This window comes from Rhinichthys klamathensis, unplaced genomic scaffold (assembly GCF_029890125.1).
Source record: "Rhinichthys klamathensis goyatoka isolate OS25496 unplaced genomic scaffold, OSU_Roscu_1.1 h1tg000225l_1, whole genome shotgun sequence".
Classification (NCBI taxonomy): Eukaryota; Metazoa; Chordata; class Actinopteri; order Cypriniformes; family Leuciscidae; genus Rhinichthys; species Rhinichthys klamathensis.
In genome coordinates this window covers 2,053,144-2,063,372 of record NW_026606749.1, presented here as the reverse complement: position 1 = coordinate 2,063,372, position 10,229 = coordinate 2,053,144, and the positions used below count along the sequence as shown (strand labels likewise).

At 37.1% G+C, this 10,229-nt stretch overlaps 1 protein-coding gene across 1 annotated transcript in view; it reads left to right on the top strand.

Moving 5' to 3' along the window:
- Positions 1-2,405: 2,405 nt before the first annotated feature.
- phactr4a (phosphatase and actin regulator 4a) overlaps positions 2,406-10,229 on the top strand; it is a 90,078-nt gene continuing 82,254 nt past the window's right edge. The window contains exon 1 of the mRNA XM_056264857.1: positions 2,406-2,757. The gene's annotated coding sequence lies outside the window, so the exon portion shown is untranslated. The remainder of the gene's footprint in view (positions 2,758-10,229) is intronic.

Below are 10,229 nucleotides of genomic sequence, written 5' to 3'. Positions count from 1 at the left end.
TAATCTGTTACCATGGACACTCATTTAATGATCACACCTGCTTGACACAGCCCAGTAAGTGTACCTCCAGGGGTGTAGATTTCAGTTTTACTTTCACATATCCAGACATTGCAGAAACATAAGTGGTGTCAAACCATTAAAGTACATTAAATTCACAATTAATTTCTTTATAAGAAAGTACCCCAATATGTGTGACTGGCACTCTTAGTAGAACCAAACATTTCTGCAATGTTTCACTTGTTAATTAATTATATGCCAATTTAGCGTAACTGTTTAGGTGTGGAGGATTCGATGAGTTGGGTTGCTGTGAAACTTGGCTTTAAGTAATACTACAAATGAGCAAAACTGTAATAAATAAATCTTATAATAAAGGTCATTAACTCTTTGTAATACCAGCAATCGCTTTCAATGGAACTCACAGTCTCCGCCTACAGAATGGTTTATATGTCTGTTTATGTTAAGGTTATATAACTTACAGTGTGTCATTAAAAAGGAGAATGAATTATGGCTTGAGTGGGACAAGCTTGCTGATGATCTAACAGGTAAGATTATGCATTAATTATAAGATTAAACATAGACTGAACACACATTGGTTTACTATTACTGTCACACTCACACACCGTTTTAGACTTTGTTTTCAGTTTGCACCGGTTCCCTTAGTTTGTTGTCATGGTTGTTAATTGATTTGTCATTTAGCTCAACTGTGTGCACCCCATTGTCGCCATGTACTTTAGTTCTCAGAGTTTCGGTTCTGTTTGTCCTGTCTTGTCAATGCTTTGTGGCTGTTTAATCTGTGTTCCTGTAACCTGAAAGTAGTGTTAAAGTACTTTTGATCCTTCATCTTCATTGCGGTTGCTGTTCCTTCATCCCCCCCCCCCCCCCCCCCCTTCCTTCCTTCCTTCCTTCCTTCCTTCCTTCCTTCCTTCCTTCCTTCCTTCCTTCCTTCCTTCATGACTGTAAAGACTGTCATAAGTGAAAAATAATGAATGGACTTTTCACTTATACATAACATAAAGAATTGTATATGGCATATGTCTGTACGTGTAGTCTAGTTTCAGTTTCGTGTTTCATGGACTTTTAGTTTCTCATTGTTTCCTGCTTTTCCTTTCTGTTTCCTTGGTTGTTACTGTTTCTTAGGGTGCATCTCAATCAGCTCTATCATCGTGAATCAGTATTGTGTACACGAATTCGGGCACACTCCAGACCCCCCACCAACCCTGACCTCGGAAGATGTCAACTGGAAGTTTCTTTAAAAATACGATTAAAGTAAATAGAGAGACTATATTACCAGAATAACTGACTAATATGGCCTATTCTAAACTGAGAAAATGAAATTCCTTTTTATATTAAGAGAATTTATAGAGATATTTAGAGGATACTACCAAAATAAGCAATTGGCTTTTCAAATTGATTTTTTTTGTTAGCTTGCGGTCTTAATTATGGCCACTAGATGGCATGCGTGATTAGTGGAACAAGTTCCACACTTCAGCTGGATGCCCTTTCAGCCATTAATGTCCTGTGAATGCTATAAACATGGGTTATTATAATAGTCAAATAAAATTAAAACCATACAAACATTTTCATCACTTTCAATAAAATAAACGTTTACTGAAATAAAATTAAATATTAAAAAAATGTAAATTCCTTTTTTGTTACCAAGACAACATTTCTTATTTTCATTTAGTTTATTACTAAAATAACTAGAAGTAAAACCTAAATAAATAATAATAAAAACTATATAGACATAAACAAACTAATAAAAATAACAAAACACACCACAAAATTACTAAAACTTTAACTATAACATAAAAATAAAAACAAACATATTTACAAAACTATGACAGTGATCAATGATGCTAAAATAACACTGTAAAGGCTCCAAACTCATAATTCATATTTAGAAACAAGACAGAAAGAGTGAGAGTTTTAGAAAATAAAACCCTTTATTTTATTAAAGTCAAATTGAAGTTTAAAATACATGTACATCAAATCAAAAGTAACATTTGCATGTTTGCACATACTGGTAATTAAAGAACAAATGTATAAGAATAATAGTGCTTGGTAGTTTCGATTTTATTTTCTATGTATTTCTGCAATGATGTCATGACAGTTGCAGTCCAGTCAAACAATAGCCTATATTAACAGTAAATTAATAAAGTTATTTAAAAATATATATTTAGTTAATACAATTATTAACATAAACATTATACAATAACATGTTACATCTTAAATATAAAATGTAATTATGATAAATAAATAAATATATAAGCAGAATATACATTTAGAAGGAGGGATTTATTATGGCAACCTGGCAACCTTAAGATTTTGCTGGCAAGTTCGAGCTTTTCCTTGTCACATGATCTGCCAGACTGCCAGCCATGGAAGAGAACGAACCGCGACAGGTTTTGCAGAGGAGGAATTTCAGGTGAGACACCTGGCAACCCGTGATCTCGCGCTTGATCAGAGAGAAACCTGACAGTCAACCAACTGCTGCGGTCGATAAACACGAGTTGACACTGGGTTAACCGAACTAACTCAACCCACAACATCGCCATGAGGGGGCTTTGGATTAGGACATATTAATCCAAGAACATTTCGGATCTTTCTTTGTTTCATCTAATCTCATCTCATTTTGGGAGTTTGTGGATCTGACAGAGTTTGACTGACAGCCGCAAGGTTAACCTGGGGGACCCGCGTTTAAAACTCTTCACGGCTTAAGAAGTTTTATGGAGGGATTTTATTAACACATTCACACAGGTAATGCTTTTTAAGTTGTATAAATGTCGTCATTTATAATAAAAGGTTATGTTTAAATGTTTTGACTTGGTGTGAAACATTAGCCGCTAACTGCTAGTAGCTCAACAACCTGTTGCTGTTTCAAAACATCATCAGCTGAGCAAACCAGGAAATAATTAACAATAATAAACAATTTTAAAAAGAATGTAAACACCCGAAGCAAATCTTTTAAACTCAAACGTCTAGGGAATAACTGTATAAATAATGTTGTCATGTAATTTAGTTAATGATCATAAAGTGACTTAAGTTTTGAGTCAGGTTAGCATCCGTTCTGTGATTCACCTTTTCACCATGTGATCATCAACACTGATTTATAGTTTATATGTAGAGTGGCTTTCAGCCTTGTGTTTTGTGACTCGGTCAGATTAATTTATTTGTCGTTGACATGCACGAATTCATTGCATTCCCCACATAGTTTCAGTTGGCCTGGGCAAGTTTCAGCAGGCACAGGTGATGTTCAGGTAGAAACTCACAGAAATAGCAACCTCAGGGTTTGTTTTCTGCCAGATACACATTGAAACCACATACTGCAGGAATTAGAATAACTGGTGCTGTTCTGACATCTCTATTTATTGTAAAGTTCAGGGCAAGTCAAAACGATGACAAAAAAAAAAAAAAGATCAAATTGACATAGAAATAAATTTATCTTTTTTTGTCATAGTTATTACATTTAAAGGTACAATATGTAGGAATTTTGTAATAAAATATCCAAAAATCACTTGTACAGTGTGATATATTTCCTGCAGTTGTGTACTTATCATATCATATCATATAAATATCCCAAAAGTCTCCAAAGATTTTTTATTTCAGAGAAATTCCAATTTTAAATAAGTGGCCGTCCCGGAAAAAAATGTCGCCTGTCAATGACGCAATATCCGCGCTTTCCTCGGTTTCCGCTCGTACTGCCATAGCCATGACGTAACCATGGCGACAGACGCGGACAACTGCATAGTGCGTAACGTTTAGCTGTACGCTGTTGCTGTTTCGTTCAATCATTATGGACCATGGCAAGCAGACTTTGGGACCAACAAGTGACAGAACAATCATTATGCATATGTTGATTCACCTCAAAAACTATCAAGTGATCGTTATGCTGATGAAAATTCACAGTTATATTGCGCTTTGTACTTTGGTAATGCTTTTTATCACTTGTGTTTTGACCGAGATTATGGCAGTGCAATTAAATACAATCAGATATGTGTTGTTAAACAATATTTAGCCATTACTTACAAATGTTCGTTCAAATTTACTTTGAATACGATTGGTTTGAACTAGGGTTGTCACTTTTTATTCGATATTCGAATATGCATTCGAACATGACGTGAAATATCCGTAATCGAACTATAAATAAACTAACCGGTTTTTAAAGTGCCATGTTTAGCGCATTTTTTACAGTCTATGATTAGACCGTTTGTTTTTTATTTTATTGTTTGCCATCTCATCCAGTAGCGGGCACTCTAAACGTATTGTAGCGTAAGGCCATCCTTAAAAATATTTTGGTTTGCAGTAACAGCAAAAAAAAAAAAAAAAAAGGGTAGGTAGGTCTATATTTTTTTTTTTCAAGATTCAATGTAAAAAAAAAAAGGATAATTTTGGTCATGGTGATTAGGTCGGTATGAATTTAAACAAATTTGCATATCGTGACGTCACTGACTGGGTCTTCAACCCCCATGCCTTCGGGCGCACCATTGCGAACCTCATTCTGATACAGGTTATAGACCACAAACAATTTGAAATCTTTGTAAAAAAAAAAACATATTTATTGCATTAATTCCAGCTGCATTCATTTGAAAAAAAATAGGCAGAATCAAAAAAAAAAGAAAAAAAAGGAGCCACTAGATTTCAATGAAAGTGGATTTTCAGAGGGAAACAAATAAATTAAAATGACTAATCTCACCAGCGCCGCGCCGACCAATAAAACAGCGCGTTTGGCACCATTCGTTTACATTTGACCCATACTGTTACAAGCCCCCTTTCGGGGCAGGAAAGGAGGGTAACAAAAAGTTGCAGGGAGAGAGTGAGAGATTTGACCCATAAACATCTGCTATTATTATTAACGGAAATCAGTGTGGTCAAATAGCTAGGCGCATTGTAGGAAACTATAGGCCGATTAAGTAGTCCTGACATATTATGGAATGGTCGATTTTCTTTTGTGCAATTTAGTACATTTCGGTATGGGATGTGCTGTTTTATTGGTCAGCGTGGCGCTGGTGAGATTAGTTCCCGCCGCTCTGACCATTGGCTGGCGCAAGCAAACACTTCTCTCTGCGCTGTCGAGTCTGTCGCGCTCGCGCGTCTCGGTCCATTGAGCCACGCAGATTACAAGTCAGCGCAGCGCGAACTCTGTAACACACCGCGCCGTTTCGTCCCCCTTTCGGTGTGTTTGGCTTCCCACACTTATGTGTGTTTGTTTGTCAGAGCCTGCAGTTGCTGTGTGACGCGCGTTCGCGGTGGGCATGTCATGACGAGCTGGACGCGCTCCGAGAAAAGGCCGTTAACATCGATTCCCTATTTGAATTTCGAATAATGAGCGACTAAATGTAGGCTCATACAGACGTATTTCACAAGTAGCCGCGCCGCAGCCATCATCACCGAGCGCGAACCATTGACAGTGAATGAAACGAAGCGAACGCACAGGCCATAGTGTGACATGCGTAAACCAATGGTGTAAACATAATCATAATAGATGACGCCACGGGTTTTTATTTAAAAGAAAGAACGTAGCCTACCCAATTTATATTCACAATACTTACTATAATAAATGTATATTATTTTATTGCATTTGTATTAGTTGTTTGAAGAGTAAAAAAAAAAAATCGGTCGGTCTTAATGCAAGTTTACAACCGGCAAGTCGGTCGGACTAAAAGGGAAAAAAAAAAAATAATTGGGTCGGTCCTAATTTGACAGGGTCGGTCGGGTTACGGCAAACAAGAATATTTTTAAGGATGGCCTAAGCTCATGACCAAATCAAGCGAATAATAGCCAATAGCCACCCTGTTTTGAAAATGGAAGATAACGCACAGAACGCCCAGCCTGAGCGGACAATTTCTACCCCAACTCATCTAAAAAGTAGTGTCTGGAAATGGACAATCCGATTGATGAATCCGAACACGGTGTTTACATGAACGATACATAAAGTAATGTGCGCGTTATATGTCACAAGATTCAAATCGGAATTTATTTTTTGACATGCGCACACTGCACGAATATGCCGCTGTTCGCGCATAACTATTCTCCTCTATTGGTTCTTTATTTGTTTTAAACAGCAGACTTAATATTTATCCGTCTCTGGTCATGATTTGGAGATGATGAGCATGATTTGCCGTGCTGCTTATATTGATCACGGAGTAAAACCCCGCGCCCAAAACCAGTCGTCTGTGGATGAGAATCTGAAACAAGTACTGGTGGGACGTTGTTCTGCTCCACTTCACAGACGCTGAGTGAAATCAGATTTTTTCAAAAACGGAACACTCATTTATATGACACTTTATTCAACAGGAAGAACAGCTCGCTCCGTGCGTAATACGTCATTGCACATGCGCAGTCCTTTTAGTTTCGGTTTTCAATCCGATCAAGTGTTTACATATTCTCTCGATCGGATTACAAAAGGAGTAAACCATCGGATCGATTAAGGTGTTTACATGAAGGTTTTTTTAGTCCGATTGAGCCGTCAATCCGATTATAAGGGTCCATGTAAAGACGCGCAAATGTGTGCCAGGCACGTGTGCGCGCTCCGAGCGCGTGTTCTCCACCGCGGGGAACATCGTCAATAAAAAGAGAGCCGCACTTGATCCAGATCAAGTTGATAAATTGGTGTTTCTAGCAAACAATATTAAGAAATGAATTAGGCTAGGCTATATAGGCCTTACTCCTGCTGCTGTTTAAGTTGTCACTTTATTGTTTGTGCTGTTCCGCTTCAGTTTTTTCCCATATGTAGCCTAATTTTGTGATTGGCTATGCATAGTGGCACTTCATATAGATTAAGTTGAAAACTTGCTGTTTAAAACATTAAGTAAAAAAAAAAAAAAGTTCAGACAGGCCTGAGTCCTGCTTATGACTGTCAGACTGTTAATAAATGTGTGATTTCCGTTACGGTGTTTTTTTTGTTTTTTTTGTTTTTGGTGGGGGTGGTATTCGAATACATTGCTTGATATTCGATATCCGTTCGAATTAGATTTTTCTCAAAAGTGACAGCCCTAGTTTGAAAACGTAAAACAACACGACATTAACGATAAACACGTAAAACTGCGCAGCATTAACCCAACAAATCATTTGACAAATAGCTGTAACAGGATAATTTAGTATAACATTTCGCGTTCCTTGCAGTTAATTCATTATGGTGACATAAAATTTTGCGATCAGACGATAAGTACCTCATCCGTGATCATGATTCATTAATTCCATAACATCTCTGGATGGTGAAAACCACATCTCCCATTGTTCAACTCTCCCTCATAGCGTCACCAAGCTTCGCCTTTGTTATTGTTGGTAACTGCGCCCTCTTGTGGCAAAAAATTCCTACATATTGTACCTTTAAAAGTCATAACTTGTACTGTGAAAACTGAATGCGGTGTAACTTTGCTGCTGGTGGTGTCCATCTTAATACTATTGAAACCCATTTCTGCTTTGGAAAATCGTCATTATTTCATACTAAGATATAAATATGAGATTTAAAATGTGAAATTATGACATACTAGGCTAAGTCATAACTTTTAATTTTTGTGCCATAGTTATATTACAAATTTAAAATGATGACCTTATCAAGATAAGATACACCTAGAAAGTTATTTTTTTTGTCTTTTTAATCTCATAATTATCACCTAGTATGTCATAATTATCACTTTGTCATAATTGTAACTTTATCTCATAATTTTGACTTAATGTCATAATATTGACAAAAAGTCAAAATTACGAGTGTGTCAATTTAATCTAACGCTATGTCATAATTATGACAGACTTGGTAGTATGTCATAAATTTCACTTTTCATCTCATAGTGTCCAGTATAGGTTATTCCATAGTTTTAGCTATAGAGCTCATAACTTTGACTTTTCGTATAAGATTCAACATTTTAATCTCATAAAGGCTATGACTTTGTAGTAGCCTATGTCATAATTTGGATTTATCTCATAATTATTATTTATGAGATTATGTCATAATTATTACAATTTATGTCATCATTAAGATTCACCAAAGCAGTTTTTTTTTTATGTTGTGGAAATGAGCTTCCATAGAAAACAGAGTGGACTCTGGGTTAATAATAAATTAAATGTGGCTGTGTGTCCTGCAAATGTTGCAGTGATTTTGTTCAGTAAATGGCCTAGTTCAAGCTTGACTGTGTCTCATTTAACCTCCATTCATCTAGTCAGCGCATCAAACAATGACTGTCAGACAATGAAGGATTGTTTAGTTGAGGTCAGAGCTCTTGATGCTCTTTAGGATGATGAAGTGCACTGTGAGCTTCCTGAAATTGCTGTTGTGATGTCATTTTAGTTCTCTGAGCAACTTAAAGTTGGCATGAAATCAAATTTGACAAATCTTCTTTTTATATGTAATATTGTTGTGTTTATTATAAATGATTTATCCGTGCACTTCATTCTTTTTTTTTAAATTCATGTACCCGTAACTAGGGATGTGAATTTCTGCCAAAAATGACATTCGAAAATCGAGGAGCAAAAGTCGATTATCGTTCGAAAATCAAAAAAAAAAGAAGAAAAAAAACGCACACTCACAATGACAGAAAGGGAGGCCAATTTCATCTTTAGCGATTTGTCATCAAACAAACTGTTTATTATTCGAACAATTAACATGTTTCCGTCGTTTTTTTTAACATACCGGTAGTTAACATAGGCTATAAGAAAAAAACAATAAGCACGACAGTCCGTTTTTGCATCGCCAAACCAGATGCTCGTTAGATAAAAAAAATAATGTCATAATGATTTTATGCAAACCTGCCTTGTTACTGCAAAAGCCTAACGTTACTTTTTAAACAAATTAGTTGCAATCAAAACTATTCGTGTGTGAATCAGGGATGGAAATTAACTTTTTTGTCCACCGGCCACTGTGGCTGGTGGATTTCAAAATCTACCAGCCACTCAATGTTTTTACCAGCCACTTTCTTGTTTTTAACCGACAATGTGTAACTGCATGTGAAAATGAATACTACAAGAATACTTAAGCAGTTTATTTAATCTCAAGTCTCAATGAAATACTGACATTTTCTCTTTCTCTCACCCTCGGCCTCATCCACCTAATCTGTCATTTATTTTTGTTTTGATGATAATTTGAGCCAGCCTCCAAAAGTAATTAACCTGTCCTGTGATTTTTTTTTTTTTTCTCTCACACAACACTCTCCAGACACGGATTTATGAGCTATAGTTTGTTGGTTGCCTTTACATTAGAATAATATTTAATATAATCTAGATATGAAATGGAATAAATAGCATTCAATACAAAATGAATATGTCTCATATATTGAAATCAAGTTTTATGTGATAAAATATTTGCTTTGTTGTGCATTAGAACCACATCAGGCATTTAGTACAAAATAATTTATTGAAGCATCCAGATACTTCCCCACGTGACAGCAGCTAGGCTCCTGATTGGTTAACGCGGCGCGAATTGACGCCAAAGTTCAAATTTTTCAACTCGGGCGGCAGACGCGAATTCGCGTCAAACGCGTGAATGCACAAAAGCACTCAATAAAATCATGCGCGCGGAACGCGTCAGACGCTCGAACTTGCCGTGCGAATGAGGCGTATTCGCATCTACCACGGCGCGCTCTACACCTCATTCGCGCCGTAGGAATTTTTTACGCGCGTAACGCGTCTTTGCATTGACTTAACAATGAAATCACTCGCGCCAGACGCTCTATTCTCGTCTGGTGTGAACGCACCATGATGTTTTCTCTGCAGACCTCTACGCCTGCGATGTAACGCCACATTTTTGTTTGAAGGTGTGCCTCCTCTAAAAGTGTCCGCCGTCCGGGTGAAACAGTATGCTATTTTTATTTACCCGCCACGGTGGCCGGTAGGTGAAGCGAGTTTACCCGCCACAACACAAAATCACCCGCATTTGGCTGGTGGCGGGTGCTAATTTCCATCCCTGGTGTGAATTGAAAGCGCTTCAGACGATTCATTGCGCGAGGAACTGAACAGCTCATTCAAACTGATTCGCGAACCGATTTAGACAGATCTGCCAACTTGTTTGATGAAGTCTTTGAACAGAATCGACTCAAAAGAGTGATTCATTTGTGAATGGAGCATCGCTCATGCCCATAAAAAAGACACAGCGCGCTTGGAATAAACTACGCATTTACCAACATGTTTTGCTTAAAAATAAAGTAACGAGAGGAACGTCGCCCAACGTAGTGAAGTAAATGTAGCCTACTTTGTTACTACCATAGACGGTTACTACCATAGACAGTAAAGGTTAG